The sequence below is a fragment of the Cuculus canorus genome, chromosome 3 (assembly GCF_017976375.1).
Source record: "Cuculus canorus isolate bCucCan1 chromosome 3, bCucCan1.pri, whole genome shotgun sequence".
Taxonomy (NCBI): domain Eukaryota; kingdom Metazoa; phylum Chordata; class Aves; order Cuculiformes; family Cuculidae; genus Cuculus; species Cuculus canorus.
The window spans coordinates 12,301,624-12,321,418 of NC_071403.1; the positions used below are offsets into that span (position 1 = coordinate 12,301,624).

Consider the following 19,795-nt stretch of genomic DNA (forward strand, 5'->3'; position numbering starts at 1 on the left):
TTGAATCCTAAACAATGATGTAAAAAAAACCAAAACCCTCAATTCAGAAAGTTTCAGATCCTGAAATAATTTGCACTGACATCTTCTATTACCAGGAAAGTGTCCTAGCCTCAAGGTCATCAGATATCTTTGCAAAATTGTCAACCTTCACTTTTTCTTTTCCTCAGTGAAGAAAGAATGCATTAAAAAAAGGCAAAGAAAATGTAGAAATAGGGACAAAATGTATGACTTCTTAGCTTAGTGGTTAAAAAACTCATTAGAGACAGAACTGTAAAGGTTTTGACAAGATCTGCATCTTTGCAGGAAATCTGTGAAAGAGCTCTCTGAAGCGAATGACCTAACCACAAGGCTACAAAGCATCCTTCACTGTATTTCTCAGAACATTTTGGAATGGAATTTTGGATTTAATGTGCTCATGTTCTGGCTGAGATTGTGTTAAGCTTTCTACTGAATTGAAGCCTTGAGCCAGTTTCTTGTACGGGCAATACTTGGCACCTATCTCCTCCCACTGATACCATGAAGTTTAAGTAATGGAGGAATAGAATTATAATAAATGCAAAAGGTTGTTTTGCACAGTAACTGAACATTCAAGGTGGAGCAACTGTAAGACCAAGCTTAAATGTTTTCTCTTGCCTAAAGACATTTGAGGTCTTCCAGGCAAGCCTCTTGCCAGTTTGCACCTACAATGAGAATTCCAAATACTACCTACCACGGTATATTTCAATGTAAGACGTTAATAAAAATATACTAGTTTTAAAATGCAGTATAAATTACCACCTCTATCAACGGGTCAACTATTACATGTATATGTTATAACAAGTTTGGAACACTTTACAGTATAGCTATATCAAGTCATTTTTACATGAAGAATGGAGGTTCTTACTACCACACTGTCATTTTGAATTGTTTTCTGTGCACTTATATGTGAATTAGAATGGTCTGAGAACAAGTAAACTCACAGAAATCTGAGAGGACATACTTTACAAAGACAGAAAGAATTAAATGGAGAAAGAGAGCATAGATGCTGTTGTTTTTGCTTTTATAATGCATTTGGTTTGGAACAGCAGATGTGTTAGTGTTTGCTGTTGTGCTGATAAGCTTGAGGTACAAGTCAAGGAAGATATGAAAATATATCTGTATCTGATATTCATGCATACATTTCTGTACAGGGGCAATCTTTTTTTGTAATGCATAGGAAAATTAAAGATCTACAGAGAAAGGTTCTCCTTTTCTCAAAAAATCCTCTGTGAAATTATAAATCATGCAGTATGAATATCTGCAGATAGAAAAGTGTGGAATAAAAATTACAAAACACAGACATTAGCTCTAAGCAACATCAGAGAGCAAATCGTCCACCTAAGATGCAGTGGTAAGGACATCATTTCAAGCTACATTGAATACTGCATGGTATAATACAAGCCATTTTGAAAGATAATTAGATGCATAATTTCCTATACAGACTGCTTGATAAGTCCAATCAAACTAGATCTGTCATTCTACTGACAAATTTTTGCTATCCTTAATGTCAACTTGCTGCAAATTTTTCCTCCCACTGTGTTGCTATTTTTAGTGAGGAAGAGTGCCACAGAGCCCCGAGGTACATTTTGCACAAATCAATATATCAAAATGACAGCTATGAAATTCATTTACGGAAAAGACTACATGAAGTTTGAAGAAAAGACTGTAGAGGCCAGACCAATAAATTCATATTTGTAAGACTGTCCCTCACTTTCCTCATTTGCCTTACATATATTTTAATTTATAACAAAGGCAGAAATTCCATGATTTACAGAAGGTTGACACATTTATAATCCCATATTAGTGACAACAGAATGGAAAAGGTCAAATAAAAAGTACAGTTTCATGATGTCCTTATGAAATATAAAAACAGAAAGAGATTTTTCTATCTGACTTCCAATTTCTGTGTCTTCAATGTATTTTCCTGGTAGACTTTATTGTAAAATCTGGGATCAAATGATGTACAGGTGTCATTCCGATAAATCAACATTGGGTTAAACCAAATCAGTATAACTACCTCTCTTCCTCTCTCACACGCATGCATGCACACACTCATTCTCCCTTTTAAGGTAATCTACGTATTATGCGTATACGTTATACATTTCGGCAATGGAGCATTCATGGGACAAGTTAGAGATACAGTACCGTGTATTTTCTCAACTGAAGATGCTTAAGCTTGACTGTTGCAGCACTGAGCCCCATATGAGAGGTGTACTCTGAGATCCCTGTACTCAGCTTCACTCTGGGCATGAGAAGCAACAAATACAATATTTGAGAAAGAGAAAGGTGAAGTACAGGCTTGTGACTGCGAGTTCACACAGGATTTTCGTTGTACCTGTTCTGCCTAAGACCTGGTGCTAGTAGAGTACAAAAACATTCCTGGGAACAGGGGCTGAAGACAAGCGCATACTCTCAGTGAGAATATGTCAGTGATAAGTGGCTGAGGAGCATGAACTCTCTTGCATGCTTTTTCCTCACATCTGTGAGCTGTGAAACCCTCACTGTGCAACAGTGTGGTTACTAAAAGAAGAATTTATAGATATTACCCAAGTCATATGCTGGTCCAATAAGTAAGGCTTGGCATTGTTGTCAGTTGTGGGAGAGGAAAGCAGAGTAGGGAAACAAAACTTTGTGCCCTTCTTTCTATACGGTTGTTCTTGTAAATAGGGCTGTTTGAGAGAAAAATGCACTATTGCTCTTTTTTTTATTAAGCAGCAATGGAAGACACCAATTTTGTTTATTATATGTAAGTTTTCAGTCCTCATCCATCAAATCTATATCCTTTCTGTGCATGTCCCCAACTCTACTTTCAAATTAATAAATGCGTATGGACATTCGAGAAGCTGAAATGCTAGGCATGGACTTGACTTAGAGATCTATGGCTCAATCTTTCTGATAGGAACAAGAATATTTGTTGGAACGTATATCTGCTTAAAAGGAAAATAAGAAGGCTATTTGTACAGGAATATTTTTACTAGTATAAAGACTGCACAACTGAAATGTAGTTTTTATTATTTTTTTCTCGCTATTAATTTCTACATCAACTTGCAACCTGTCCAAATACACAAACACATTAAATAACCACGTAAGGAATAAATTTTCACTATCAAGAGCAGTAGTTTTATAATAATATAATAATAGTGAGAAATATACTGCAATGATTCACCTAATAAACCACTGGACACATCCAATTCCAGAACTGGCAGCAGTTGTTGTTTCTTTATTCTTTTTACCTTTGCTTATAGGCTTTGCTTTACATGTGTCACATTCTTGTCAGAGACACTTTGTACCAGAGAGAAGTTACTTCTACTTCATCTGATGTACTGTGCTGGCTTTCTACTACAGGATGTGTTAAATTGCAATCATTCATCTAGTACTGCATTTTCAGTTTATGTTACCTAACCATGTCTTAATTATACCCAGGAAATGGCCAACTACAGAGCATGGCTCCTTATCACCAGACACACAGAAGCAGAATATCTTTGTACTTACATTGCTAATTTGTACCCTCATAGGTCTGATTCGAAATGGTTCTCTACAGGAAGCCTAGAGAGATGCTAATACAATCCTTTGCAATCTGAATGTAAAGAAAATCACTAATAGGTTCGCGGTTGCTGCTTGCAAAATGACTGTACTGGTTATTACAGGATTCGGCATTTACAAATGTATCCTGACCTAGTTTTCTATACAGAGTTTTCAAAGTGAAGCTTGTTACACAACTGTAACTCAATTTAGGGCATTCAGATCCAGATTCTCACTACAGTATAAAGCAACGTATAAAACTTACTACTAGGAAAATGTCTGGCATACCATGGTTAACTTTAAGTAGGCTTAAAGAAATCAGCTAAGTATCATATGACTAAATAAAGTATAGGTTGAAGGGCTGTGTGGTGGCAGAGCTATTTGCCATATTCTTTGCCCTAGAGTGAATGCTTTTGTGAGCTTCCTTTAAATATCCATATGGGCAGCCCTAAGAAATAATCTGTAGTTTGATTTTCCTGTATGCAGAATAGACAGTATGAGAATGAACATTTTAGTCTTAATACTCTTCTGCTGAATGGTAACTGAAGTAAGGACTCTATAAACTAGTTTTTACTGGAAGGGGTATTCTATGAGGTAGCATCTGCATATGTCCTCAGTGTAACTTCCTCATTTACATATACATAGATGCATAAGTGGATGCATATGTATGTTGTAGCATAGATAAGCCTCTCTTGCTGAAATCTAAATCCAAATGCCGATATCCAGTTCCTGAAAATTTACCTCGTGCAGTAAGATTAAAACATGGGCAATGCTTTCCTGCATATGCAGCAAACATTAATACAACACAATGCAGGCAATTCTCAAGAAGTTTTATGTCTATTTTTCTAAGCCTTCTATTTATATATGTTTATTAAAATAACCCCAGTAAAATAAAGCAAATTACTAGCAAACAAATCCGTATCAATATCATAATAGTAACTGAAGACAGACAGTCTCCACAATCTTTGTCTGGGAGCACTGTGTGTAGAAGTAAAAACCAATCACGCTGCTGATTTGGAATGTAAAAGGAATATAAGATCTTTCTCTTCCCTTCCCTCTCTCTTCTCAAAGTGGGCATCTACATAATGTTGAGAATTAAACAAATACTAAAACTATCAGAATCCTTAACCACAACGAACTGAATACACAGATCTTCTATTGCATGTATTCTGAATACACTAAAAAGAGGATTGTAACTCCTCCCTGTGCAAATTGTTTTCTGCTCTATAATTATAAACTTACTATGACTAGTTGTAATAATTTATTATAACTCTCTAAATTTGGAAGAAGCATGTGTTTCCTGGATCTCATCTACCACTGTCAAGTTGAAAAGGTATGTGAGATAATAATAGATGGATCAGAGACTCCCTATTATGTGAATAAAACCCCAGCAATTTAATATTGGTGAGATGACTTCATGAATATTTACATTCTCCTTGAAATTTATTATGATAAAAATAGTCATTTGTGTGAAATTTATCAAAACAGACAGGTTGAAAAAGGTGATAAAATGTATTTTTATGAATATAGGAATATATTTTAATGCAACTTACATTACAAGATACCACTTTCTTATTCTAACTAGAAGACCAAGCTTTCACTTCGGAGTATGCTGATAAACCTGGCAACAGTAAATATCATCCTAAAATGCAAAGTCATTGGAAACTGCAAACAAAATGTTGAGGCACACAATATGCAGTTATTCTGACACAGAGCTAAATAAATATGTTTTGAGTGCTGTGAAGTACAACTAAATGTTTATCAGATTCAAAATAGCACATCTATAAAGTATATAAATGTGAGCACTGTATGGGAAAAATAATTGTAAGGTGCATTTAACAAGTTTTTTAAAAGTCTGTTTATCTCAGGAAAATCTGAAGTTGAGTATTTGATGGAAAATAAGTAAAACAGAAGATTCATAAAACATGATGCTTATTCGCTTCCAAGATTTTTGTAAGCTACAGAATTATGAGATGCATAAGAAGGAAATTAACATATTAAACATATGCAAAAATATATAGATCATGCTTAGACAAAAATTCAAAGCAATTTAAGGTCACTTAGAGAGGATAGGTTGCAGAATGAATAATAGCTGCCTAGTAAAATCAGGAACACATTAGACCGGTACAGGCCTGTGAAACTGGTCAGCTCCTGGAGACCTGACAAAACTAGGGCTGAGTCTGTACATCAGCAGAAAAAACGAACAATTGGATAGGATTTGGGCACAACACGTAGCCATTGCTGTGGTAAGGATAGCTTTCTTTTCCAAATAATGTTATGTATCAGACTTTCTTAAGAGGCACAAATCATCACGTCTTAGTCATTCATCACCTCTACATCACTTACAATTATTGTACCTCCATTCATACCCATTATATATGGAATTCCACTCTCCATACGATGCCTGCAACCCCCACAAATTATATACATGAAAAAAGTATATGTATATAATTATTCTGCCAGAAAAAAAGGATTATTTTTTTAACAGAGGTTGGCAGGATCTAATTATGCCATTGTAGCACAAAGGAGGTATAAATATGTTTGTTTTCTCCTTAAAATATATGAAAAGGATAACATTAGCAGAGAATAAACTAGTATAAACCAGTTGCAATTGTATAGAAACAAGTTTGCAAGCCATCAAGGTGATTGATTTTGCAGAATAACTTTATATAAGCTGTGAAAAAAAACCCCAAACTTCACTTCTTTTAAATTGAACTTCATTAGTTTGTGAAAAGGATTATAAAATATGCTCATCTGCAATAGCAGGAAACTAAGTTCAGACCCAGAAGCACTTTCTGACACTGTATTATTTCATTGAAAGTTATTTACTTCATAGGAAATATTTTTAATAGAATGTTTAAGATATCTGGTTACTGAGAAACCAGTCAAATTAGAGGTGGAGGGAGAAGATGACCTGCAAATTTTGACAATCAGTTATTTCAAATTGATTTTGGTAATCCAGCACATCTATAAATAAATATACACACTAACTTTTCCTTGCTAGGTTCTAGCACACACTGTTCAAAGGATTCCCAACACAGCAGCTTATCATTTAGTGATTCATGCAATGATCCTTAAAGATATCTCAACTTCAAATGTACTAATCGGCAACTAAAAGATCATGTAATTCTTCAGTCAGCTTTTATGTCTAGGTGTGAATGTTGGTACTGGATGGATGAAGGAGAATGTACACTTAATGCTACTGTTAATGGTCATTGTTTTTCTAATTAAAAATTAGTAATAAAAAATTAAAATATATTTCAAAATTTCAAACAGTTTTATGTATTTTTTGTGTAACTTTTCCTTGCATTATTGGTTTTCAAGACAACATTGATTAGTGATTAACTCATGAAATGAGAAAATGGAAGCAGTGAAACAAGTTCCCAATTTCATGTTGTGTGTAGACAAAAACAAGTTTCAAGTAAGGTTGCGAAAATATACATTAATTCTGAAAAATAGACCCATATACTAATGATCAGTCTTGTAGGTAGTCCATTATAAACTTAATTAGTGGCCTGAATTGCTCATCACAATTTTAAGTGAAGCCATAATTTACTTCAGTTTCTGGATAGTTCCAGACCTCACAGCTACCTTTTTCAGCAGTTTCAAACTCTGACGTTTCATTTTTCTCAGAGGTATTCTTATCATTATCTCTTTTGTCTAGATTGTTTTTTTGAGCTCCAGATTATTTCACAGGCAGAATTACCTGACAGGAGAGTCCAACCCACTATTTTTAACTAAGTTTTGTTCAATTTTGACCTTAGCTGAATTATTATCACCAGTTCAGCACATGATCTTTGAAGGGCAACATCTTATAAGGCTGCTGCTATTCTCTAACCATCAGCTAATAATGTCAATATATTTAGCCTAAGTATATTTAATTTTTTTCAACTGGAATGTATGTACGTGGACAGATAAGGCGTATTATAATATGACTTAAAAGAACTGAGCTATAAAGTTCTTGAAAAGGAAGGTAATAATGAAACCATGGAAAAATACTTGAACACATCAGTAGTGCATAATAGCTTCTTGTTATATAAAAGAAAACTCATATACTCTTTTAAGGTTCCTAATGATTTTTTATTACTCTTTTGCAGTATCCCTGTACTATATTCAGTCTAATAGAGGCTTCATCCTATCACTATTTGTCATCATTTAAGAGGTGCCCCAGGAAAGGACACATTAAACATCTTCAATTCCTCTCACTGGTTCAAACCTTTACAGAAGCTAAATTTTACAGAAATTGTAATTCAAACAATATATATTTGCAGTATTACAGCATGCAAGCACTTTATTTCAGCAGGGAGCAAATCCAGATGACTCATATTTACTTACGTAAAGATTTCACTTCAAAGATAAAATTACAAGAAGCACTCTTTTATTCTCTTAGCTCTCTTTCAAGGAGCTTAAAAAAACTTTTTTTCTCTGAAAAAAAAACCCAAAAAAAAACCACCTCTCTTCTTCCCCTCAAGAAAAGTCAACTTTTGGGTAAGAATTCCATGATTCTGACTTTGTCAGGTGTTCCCCAAGATGATAACTACTAACTAAAGTTTCAATTGTTACTTTATATATATATTTGATCATTTTTAACCCATTATGATCATCAAATGTTAATGCAGCAAGTGAATTTATCAACAGTAATCCAGAACTTGTTTTATTTGCCGCATTGAATAAATTACCTACACTTTAGCATTGTGAATTTTTCTCTCTGATAGAATTTTCTCTCTGTGAAACTTTTCAAACTGGTCTGGTGACAGTCCATTTAGGCTTATTGACAGCAAATATTAACCCTGTGGGTCACAGTCTCTGAAGAGATTCACAGTTGACACTAATTCTGACTGGTGGCTAACTCATATACATATTTCCACGTAATCCTTTAGTCGTAAATCATCAACTAAGTTTGGGACTAGAGACAGATCCAGCCACACCTAAGCTCTCTTCTGAGGGGAAGCTTATAAAGCAAAATGGTCTGTCTCAAACCTCATGACTGAACAGGAGGGCATCTCTCAGCCACATATTGGAGCTGTACCTATTTAATGAGACAACACATCAGAGAAAACTCTGTTCTTCTCCATGTATTCCAATTCTCCAACTGCCTTAGTGATCCTCTGTCGTATTTGCTTTACTTCATCAAAATATTTCTTGTACTGAATGCCAGAATGAGACATATTACTTCAGATGTGGCCTCCCCAGTGCAATAACAGCTTCCCTCTGCCTGTACTAAGTCTGACTGGGATAGAGTTAATTCTTTTCATAGCCTCTGGTATGGTGCTGTTTGAATTCCTAATCAAAACAGTGTTGATAACACACCAGTGTTTTAGCTGTTACTGAGCAGCGCTTTCACAGTGTGGAGGGGACACAGCTGGGATAGCTGACCCCAACTGACCCACGAGACTTTTCATATCATATAAGATCATTCTCAGCAACAAAAACTCTGGAAAAGAAAGAGAAAAGGGAAAGAAGATCTTTGCAGTCATGTTGTTTGTCTTCCCAGTTAACCGTTCCGTGTGCTGAAGCCCTGCTTTCCTGGAAGTGGCTAACCACCTGCCTGCCAACAGGACGTAATGAACAAATTCCTTATTTTGTTTTGTTTGAACAAAGAAAATTTTTTCTCACTGTTGTCTTTCTGATTCTCTCCCCCGTCCTTTTGCAGGAGAGTGAGACAGCGGATGTCTGGGGACTGCCAGCTGGGGTCAAGCCACTGGAGCAGCCTTCTATGTGTTCAGCCTTTACCACCACAAGGGTGCAGTCCTGGCTCGTGTTAATTTGCTCACAAAAACACCCACTGAAGACCTTTACTACAGCTCTCTTCCCCAGCATGTCTGTCCCAGCACTCGTGTGCGAGGTTTTTCTATCCTAGGGGCTGAACTTCACATTTGTCTTTGTCTGACTTCATGAAGCTCCATTGGCTCATTTCTCCAACTTGGTTAGTTCATCCTGACTGGAAACACTTCCCTCCAGCATTTCAGCTGTTTCCTTCAATTTGTTGTCATCTGTGAACTTGCTGAGGGAGTCAGATGGAGTATTGATCCCACAGTTACTGGAACAGGTCACTCAGAGATGCTGTGGCATCTCTGTCAGTGGAGATTTTCAGATCTTGACTGGACAAGCCCCTCAGCAACCTGGTCTTACTTCCATGTTAGACATGCTTTGAGCAGAAGGATGACATGGATGACTTCTTGAGGTCCTTCTAACCGAAATTATTGGTACAAACAGAAAATACAGAAGGAAGCCTACATTTTCTCAATTTATTGTCATATCAGAGCACTACTTGCAGAAGGAATAATCAACTATTTCCAGAAAGAATAATCAAGCCTTCTCACTCTGACAATACTTTGATTACACCTCACATTGGTTGTATTTATATACAAGTGATTTAAAAGAGGTAAGGCTTGAAAAATCCCTCTTTTTCTACAAGAAAAAATGTAAGCACATTTTAATAGGAAGATAGAAGTAAAACTCCGTAATAATTTGAGAAACACCCGATATTTCAAATGCTATTAAAATTCTATTATATAGAATTATATAATGAGGAACACCACACAGTAAACAAAATTATGTTATTTACATGTGGCTGTCAGCCAGCTTTCTTTCCTGTAATTTCTTCCTAGGTTGATCCAAAAGATTAATATATACTAGATATAACTGCCATAGATATACCAGAAGTTTCTAAGTCTCTCTGTGAACTCTCATTGTGAAATAACCTTTTCAATTCAAACTTCCATTTACAGGTTAGTTTAAAATCTCACCCAAAGCTATGTGTATAAATTCTTATTCCTCTCCAACTACTCAGATATGTTTGAGTTAAGGTTGTATTTGTGAAGGAAGACAACTTGCAGCTCAAAGGATCTTCTTTGAAATGCCTTAGAACAGCCAGAACTCTGAATCAATTGGCTAAATCACACATTATCTTATCTCTGCAGTCCTGTCCCACTGCACTAAAAACCCATAACAGTCCAAGTTGAAGTATGATTTCACACCTATGTACACATGCGCAAACACACATCAAACCTTAGGAGAGAGATTTGTTAGATACAGAGAGATAAAATTATTTACTTGCAGACATCTACATTTTCAGATAGGAACTTGTTCAGGAAGTTTTTGAATGTGATTGATTTCAGCCAAAACAAACATCTAAAAATGATGAAATGAATCATTCACTAAAAGTACCTCTGTTCCCCTGCTTACTCTGCAGCTATGCCATTTATCTATGATTACTTCAGAGAAAGATAGCTCAAGCTGAATTAAATTAATACTGTCTCTGGTTAAGGACTTCATACTGAGAACCAACAATATTGATGTTAGGGACTCCTCATGTGCTTCCAGTTTCTGAAATCTTATCCACAAGGTCTTGTTTTCTTTGGGATATTACTAAGATGAAGACTTCAGTGTGGAATTCACCTCATCTTACTGAAGGTGTTTGCGATATTATTACTACCATGTCATGAAATTCCAGTAGGAGCTAAAATACCTGTTGTTTCTTGAGGAAACCTGGAATAAAACTTATTTCATTTCCAGTACAATGTAAAGCAAATTAAATGCCACAGAGATGGATACTCACAGTTCTCATTGTTGTTTAAACATATATTTCTCCAGACTTTGATTAAAAAAAATAAAAAATTTTAAACCCTTAACTAAAAAAAAATAAAATATCCTTTTATATAATGTAAAAAGTCTAAGTAAAAGAGTACACAATTCATGCATACATTTAAGTCAATACACTGATGTTAATGTTGACATGACCAAGTATTTGATCACACAGTGGTTCCAGGGATAGGACATCTGCTGCCTCTGTTGGGCAAATTTTCCCAGTGTTTCAGCATTCCCGTTGTAAAAATATTCTTCGTTACACTAGTACAAAATTACCCTGTTTTAGTCTAAAAACCTTGTTCTTTGTCCTGTAGCAACAGGCCCTGTCTCATCTTTCTTGTAAGACCCCTTTAAGCACTGAAAGGCTGCAATAAGGTCTCCACGGAGCTTTTTGTTCTCCAACAATCCCAACTCTCTCAGCCTGTCTTCACAGGATAGGTGTTCCATCCCTCTGATCATTTTTGTGGCCTTCTGGACTGAGCCCAACAAGTCCACATCTGTCCTGTGCTAAGATTCCCAACTTGGACACAGTAGCCCAGGTGGGGTGTCATGGGAACAGAACAGAGGGACAGAATCACTTTCCCCAACTTGTTGTTCATGCTTCTTTGGATGCAGCCCAGGACACACTTCGCCTTCTGGGCTACGAGTGTACGTCGCCAGCTCAGGTCCAGTTTCTCATTCACCAGAATCCCCAAATCCCTTTTGACAGGGCTCCTCTCAACAGCTTCATTCCCCAGCCTTTATTCATACTGGGCGTTGCCTTGACAGAGGTGCAGGACCTTGCATCTCATGAAGTTCACAGGCCCAGTTCTTAAGCTTGCCCAGGTCCCTCTGGATGGAACACTTCCTTTCAGGTGTGTCAACCATACCACTCAGCTTAATGTCATCTGCAAACTTGTTGAGGATGCACTTGATCCCACTGTCTATCTCTTTGATGAAGGTATTAGTATTTGTCCCAATATGGACCACTGAGGGTCAGATTTTTCTTTAGCGTAATACTTGAAAGATGTAAGTATCCTTCTCTAACTCAAACCAAAAAATTATTTTACAGTCAAGTTGTCTGAGAATGAAATTTACAGTAAGCAGTTCAAGTATTGTGACTTACTGCTGAATTGGCCTGCCATAATTATCAATAAAATTAAGAACAAGAGCCCAAACATTGATAGATATATGCACCTAAATTTTGTCTTGCCAAGATTAAGAAAGCCACATGCCCTAATATTACCATAATTACCTATGCATATGTTGATAGTTTACAAGTTATTTCTTGCATTTCTAGATAATATTCTCTAAATCTATAATTTCCTAGCATTTTTTGTGCAATTATTACAGTACACTGAGAAAAAAAAAGATTTCTATGTATTGTATAAGTGTTAAGTGTATATATGATTCTGTAAATTAACTTCATCATTTTATTAATGCTTTCATGAAAATGGGCTCCTAGATGTTTATTTACTGAATGAATAAAAATGTAATTAAGTGCGTCCTGTGACGTACTATGAAGCATGCCACTGCAGATATTGCAAGAACTATTGACCTGTTGAAAGTAATGTCTTTCCTTATTTTTAAACAGTAAATTGTTCCAAATAGCTTTTTGAGTAATTAATTCTATTCATGGATATATTTTAGAACATAAATGGATGTAGTAATATAAGCATATGTTGATATGCTCAGATAAAATATATTTTAGGAACTAACATAGGAGAAGCTGTGCATACCTGTGCCAGTCCAACTCTACATAGCTCTTGCTTCTCAGAAGATATCTAGAAAGCATTCAGACTGTAGAACTAGTTATGAATAATGAATGGTACAGCAGCCCCAGGAAACACAGGGTCATATCTAAAAGGATAACTACTGTTCAACACATTCTGAACAACTATATTTGGAAAGAAACAACCTCCAAAACTGTTAGTGAAATATTACCAAATAACTATCTGCAGAGTGAAACAGTAGTCATGAAAACACTATTCGTAAACATTCCTGCGATTTTGATCAAAGCTAAGCACGTTGCCAGTTTTGTGCAATTCCAGCATTTCCTTGTGTCCATTCTGCTTCTTTTTCCCACATGGCAAAAATTGCTATTAATTTCAGAAATGATAATTTTAGTAATGTCATATCAGATATATCAAGTTAGATATAAGATTAAAAAAAAGCCCACATGACTTAAAAAATTTGGAAATATATATGGTATCACAGATGTCAGAATCAATGAACTGTATTACACTACTTTCACATCACATAACAGCTGCCAGAGCTGATGAAGAATGCTATGCCTCCCTTTCAGGATCTCCTCACACAATTAATCTTGAAATAAAGTCCTTATTAATACATTTAAGCATACTGAATTAGTCTGATATGTCTACATTACTTTATAAAATCAAGTTATATGCAATTTATAATTAATACGTACTCCCAGATCGACCCACTTGTGTGAAGCCTTGATATTCATAAGCAGCTCACATTCTGCATGTAAGCAACATACAATTGGCACGTCTAGATGCAACTAACGGTACAGAATAGTCTGGGTCAGAAGACAACTGGAGACCATATGATCCAAAATTCTGTTGAAAACAGGGTCTTAAATCTGGTTATCCAGAGCTCCGAAAAAACAAATCTTGGGTATTTCCAGTAAGGGACATTTCACCACTTCTCTGGACAATTTATTCCAATGTTAATTGTTACCATGGGGAAATCTATTCTTGAATCCAGACAGACTTTTACTTGAAACTACTGTGCCCATTGTCTCTTCTGTCAATGGGCATCTTGCAAAGAGAGTACCTTTATGTTCTTTGTAAATTTTTAGGTATTAGAAAACTGTGACTATATTCCCCTTCAGATATCTACCCTCCGAGATGAACAGCCCAAATTCCTTCAACCTTTCTTCATTTGTCTAGTTCCTCAACCCAGTGATCATTTTGAGGCCCTCTGTGGTACACTCTCCAACTTTACTCTGTCTCTTTGCGGCTGGGAGAGACATAATTGGGCACAGGATTCCAGATGTTGTCTAAGAAGTGCCAAGTAAAGCTGAGTAAACGCCTCCCTTGATCTGCTCACTATACGCTGCAGTTTACAGCCCAGGATGTGCTTTGCCTTTCTTGCTGATGAGGCAGATATTACTGACTCAAGTTCAGCTTGCAATCCACCATGGCCCCATGATCTTCCTGGCAGAGATATGCCTTATCTGCTTGTAAGGTTAAAGACCCCTGCTTGTGCTGCTCCTTGGGGTTATTCTAGTTCACTGGACTTTACGTTTATCCTTGCAGAACTTTGTATGATTCTTGTCGGCCCAGTGTTCTAGCCTGTTGATGTCTGTCTGTATGGGCACTCTTCCTTCAGACTTGCCTACTTCTCCACCCATTTTGGTGCCATCCAGAAACTTGGTGATGATGCATTCAGTCCTGTCACGCATATAATCGTGCAAGCGTCAAACCCTGAGAAAACCCACTCATGAGTGTGTGCCAGTTTGAATTCAAACCACTGTTCTTTGAACTCAGTAGTATAGATTGCTTTACTCCAACTGTAGTCCAGCTGTCCAATCCATTTCTTGAACAACTTGTCAACGAGGACGTTGTGGGAGACTGTGTCCAATACTTTACTGAAATCAAGGTAGAGAACGTCCACAGCCCTCCCATCATCCAGTAAGAAAACTCTCCGCATTGAAAGCAATGAAGTTGGCTAAACCTAATCTACCTTTGCTAAATCTGTATTGGTTTTGTCAATGAATCTGCCACATAAGAATACAAAACCATACTAACCAGTAGTCAGTATGTGTACAGACAACGATATTTCCAGCAAGGTGAAACAGTGTGGTTCTGTCTGTGTGAACAACAAATATAATGAAAGTCTTGGAAAAGGATTCTTTCAAAACACCATACAATCATACACACAGCATGATTTTTTTTTATTTTTTTCTTTAACTCTAAATTACAGCTTTTAACTTTAACTGCATTGGGGAAATAATTTACCCCTATCCGGTATCTCAATTTCTCTCATACTTCCTAAAATTGCATTGATGGCCTATAGAAGTCTCTTGCCCTCTAAAGTTAACACTCATTTTTGAGGCAGATATGACTGAATACTATGATCACAATTTGGTCTTAATTGAATGATAACTGCAGTTAAAATAAACTTAAAATTTTAAACAAAGAAAGCAAGGAGAGAATTCACTAAGTTAAAAAAACAGTTATTAAAGAAATGTCACACCATGTTTTGTATAGTATTTTAGCACATTCCTGTATTACTCCATGCCCAAGCCTCGGAATTAAATTCTTTATTCTGATGTGTATGTCCTTAAATCTTTAATTTTGCTGAAATATAATTCACCATATTCAAATAAAGGTGTCTTACATAAAAATTAAGGGTCAGCATATTGATCCTGCAGTCCCTATTTGTATGCCAAGCAATCAGATTTTGAGTTTACTTTCCATATTTTCAAACAGCAGTTGATTTCTGGGAATATTAATATCATTCATGAGTGATGGACTACTAAAAAAAGCTGGTAATTATTCAACATGATTAAGTAATCATTGAAATTCAACTGAAAGAACTGAATTCAGTATTAGCAAAAAAATCCATTTTGATTAATGCCCTCAGCATTAAGAAAACATGAAATGTCCTTTCAAAAATGTGTGTACACTCAGTAATAAGGAAATACTGAAGCGTTAGGTTACTTAAGCTTTTTCATCATGGTTAGTTAACAGCTAGATTCATCCACTAATGTCCTGGATACCATAAAGCAGAATGGAAACAAAATTATTTTAAAATAGTCTTAAAAAGAATAAGCACCAAATCCACAACTGAAAAATATACAAATTAGAATTTGGGCCTGTCTCATGGTTTTTGTCATTGTATTCCTATTTTCAGATATTTTATTTTTGAAGAAAGCATGAACCTATATTATAAATCATTATAAATATGTTCATGTTGACTAGCTTTATTTAGTAAAATAAAGTATATGGAGTTGATATAAACATGAGGAATAATCACTTTGGTGACAAAAAAGCTTTTATAGTCAGGATCTTCTTTCTGCCATTTAGACCAAAAGAAACAACCTCCATTATATTTACCAGTAAAACTGAATGACAAGACAGGGCCTTCTGAGGAAGTGAGAGAGGCTGTTCAAGGGAAACAAGACTAAAGAAATAGTAACAGCTCTGTCTGCAAGCTGCAAAAGATATAGAATTCAAGTTATTTTAAGCATTATAATGTGAGTTGGTCTTTCTTGTTAATACATGGAAACTTCTGACCTGTATCTAGTGAGTGTAACAAGCATATTACATTCCCCCTACTGCAGAGAAATCCTAGTACACCGTCACCTAGCTCATAGTCTTATATTTCTTTCTAAAAATATTTTGTACCGATTGTTTTTAGTTTGACTATTGAAAAAAAAAATAATGAAGAAAATAGAGTGGCAGAAAATGGAGTGACATATAGAGCTTGTTATGTGAAACAACATACTGTATGTGTCTACAGATACCCTGAAAGTGAGTTTTGGGGGTTCTTAAATTGCAATTATTTTTCTATTAAAAAAATAAAAAGTTTTTAAACATTTAAATTAAAGAGAAGATTACTGTCAGAGAGGGGGAAAAGGACCGCAGTAAAAGGGATCCAGTGAGATCACAGAATCACAGAATCATAGAATCACAGAATCACAAGGTTGGAAAGGACCCATTGGATCATCGAGTCCAACCATTCCTAACACTCTATAAACCATGTCCCTCAGCACTTCATCCACCCGTTCCTTAAACACCTCCAGGGAAGGCGACTCGACCCCCTCCCTGGGCAGCCTCTGCCAGTGCCCGATGACTCTTACTGTGAAGAATTTTTTTCTGATATCCAACCTGAACCTCCCCTGGCGGAGCTTCAGGCCATTCCCTCTTGTCCTGTCCCCTGTCACTTGGGAGAAGAGGCCAGCTCCCTCCTCTCCACAACCTCCTTTCAGGTAGTTGTAGAGAGTAATAAGGTCTCCCCTCAGCCTCCTCTTCTCCAGGCAAAAAAATATGGAACGCTTCACGAATTTGCATGTCATCCTTGTGCAGGGGCCATGCTAATCTTCTCTGTATCGTTCCATTGAGATAAAAACTCTAATCACACTGTCACACTGATAGGTGGTTACTAAAACAATGCATTTGACAAATAGCTATTTTCCATAGTTTCAGATCTTGCACCTGGTTTGTTGCTGAAGGTTGTCAGAGTATCGTATTTCTTCTCTTGTTTGTTACTGAGGAGGAAAATGATTACATTGGTTCCCTAGCTCGAGTACCTTTTCCAGCTGAATGTGTACCTAATGTTAGCATGCTTCAGCTACCCCACTTCTATCTGCTGATAGGTGCGCTCTTCCCATCCATTCTCTGATTTGGCTCTCTGTTGTCTATAGAGAAGCATCGGTTCAGTCTGCGCTACATTCCAGGCCTTGTAGGAAATATCTATTCCCACCACCCCACACCCCCCCACACCTCTGAAAAAGAAATATTCTCAAACTGAGCGCAGTTTCATGGCCAAGGTAGCATTTTAGCATTCTGACGTTATTCCAATGCTTCCAAAGGTAGTAATTCATAAAATATGCTCTTTTTCAAAGCTATACTCATTTTGGAAAACATGAGTCACTGTATACAACCGACAAAGTCCTTATTGTTTCAACAGAGGCAAGATTTTACCTCAGCTTTCTACAGTTTTTCTATTAAGATCCCACTTCTGAAGCTACGCTCGGATGTTGAACACTGTTATTGCATTTTATTCCTGTGCAAATGCATATTGCAATAAAACCAGTTACATACAATACAAAAAAAAATAACAACATTCAGTAACACTACTGTGTTACTTGGTCTTTTGTGACCAAGCAACCTTCCTCTAATATTACTTTGATTCCTCTAATATTCTATGATTCATTGATACTACGACTGGTGGCATTTTTGAGGGGCAGGAGGGGAAGGCAAGCACGTAATGCAGAATTGCTAGAAACTTCACTATCCTTATACTTTTGGAGCAATACTTCTAGAAAAACAGAGTTTTAAATAGTTTTCAAGTGTCTCAGAGGACAGTAGTGAAAAGCCTGTAAAGACCATTCTGATTTCTGCCATATTAATTTGAAAATCAGTGAAACCATGTGGTATTTTTGATATAAAGAATAAGAAGTTTAAATACCAGTTTCAGCATGTCAGCAGGTGCTTCCTAAAAAAAACTTAATTAACTCATTTATAATATGCCTTCCACTGCTTTTAGGATTGTTCTTCTGGAAACACATCACTTGAATTTCACTGAGCAATAAAGTTGAGTTGGTAGTGATTGGTGTTTTGACGATTTTAAACACATTAATAATTGCATAAACTGAATAATTAGAAGACATTTATTATAACTAATGATTTATGTGTATTTTATTAAGTAGAACAAATAATTATTTGATTAATCACATGCACAGCTAGCAACTGGAATTATCTTATCAATACGCTTTAATAAATGATAGTAACATTAAAGACATTGGCACTTTTTTGATTATATTGCTGCAGATGGCCTGAAAACCAACTGCCTTTATAAAAGACAAGAATATGGCTGGTGTACTCAACTTAATACATCTCCTGATAACCTATCTTTTGTATTAAGTATAAATCTTCCTGAAATGTATGATTATTCTATTTCCCCTGTAAATTCTAGTGAAGCTCTTTAAGAAATGTCAAGTCTCATTATTTCTTGAAAGTCTTGGCTGTTAATTTCGCCTTCCAAGGCAATATAGTGTTTCAAATGCTAGAAAGTGTACAAAAAATCTGTTCTTTTTAACTTCTTAAAAGTTTTTATCTTTGTTATAAATTTGGCAGTTAATTAAAATTAGAAAATGGAGACTAAGAAATAATATCTTAAGCATTTAAATAGTTTACTATGTTTATCCTGATATGTTTGCAAAATAAGCATCATGTGATTAGGTGCTTTATGAAGTAAATTATGCAATGATGCTATTTACATGATGCATTAAAAAGCACATTAAATTTACGAACTAATTTCAAATTTCAGAAAGTCACAAGTTTAAAAGTGTTATTTTAATGACTGAAAAGCTTTACCATTACCTTCTTCTTCCAACACAGCAGAGAATTCGTTAGACATTTTGGCCTTAATGTGGCTAACGTTAGGCATCTTATCTTAAATGACAAAAAAATACAGTATATGATAAGGATGTCATGATACTCAGATACGCAAATACTACTATCAGCTTTTCAGCTCTCAGTGATACAGGATGTTATCTGTGTTGTTTAATTCCAAGCAAAAAGGGTGGGAAGAGAAAGCTATTTCCAAATATAAATTTCCAGCATTTGTTTTCTTTTTTTTTTTTTTTTAATAAAAGGGCAACTAGCTCAGAGGTTTGAGAGAGAAGAACAAAATTCAGATAATTAACAGCCAAGAATGGCAATTGTGTTACTAACCATATTTGCAGTGCAGATTTACATCATATAGTTAATCTAATTTTCCTAATGGCTTGGTGACATTGGTGAAAAAACAAAGGCACTACCAGATTGTGAATAACCACTTGGTAGACATTTTACATGAAATGAGTCTTGCAAGCTTCAATTTCTTTCTATTGGCAAGATAAGATTTTGAGAGGTGTTGTGAATACATAAATTGGACTCCTGAATTTTTCTCTGTCCCAGGTGAAACTGTCGAACTAGTTCCTAGCAAA

General features: G+C 35.8%; 1 protein-coding gene and 1 non-coding gene across 4 annotated transcripts in view; both read right to left on the reverse strand.

The window, feature by feature from the left end:
- The window catches only part of EYS (eyes shut homolog), an 880,825-nt gene that overhangs the window by 639,058 nt on the left and 221,972 nt on the right, over nucleotides 1-19,795 (reverse strand). The gene's annotated exons all lie outside the window — the stretch shown is intronic.
- LOC128851920 (U6 spliceosomal RNA) lies at nucleotides 17,124-17,226 on the reverse strand. Its single transcript, XR_008449450.1, has one exon. It is a non-coding gene; the product is annotated as a U6 spliceosomal RNA (small nuclear RNA).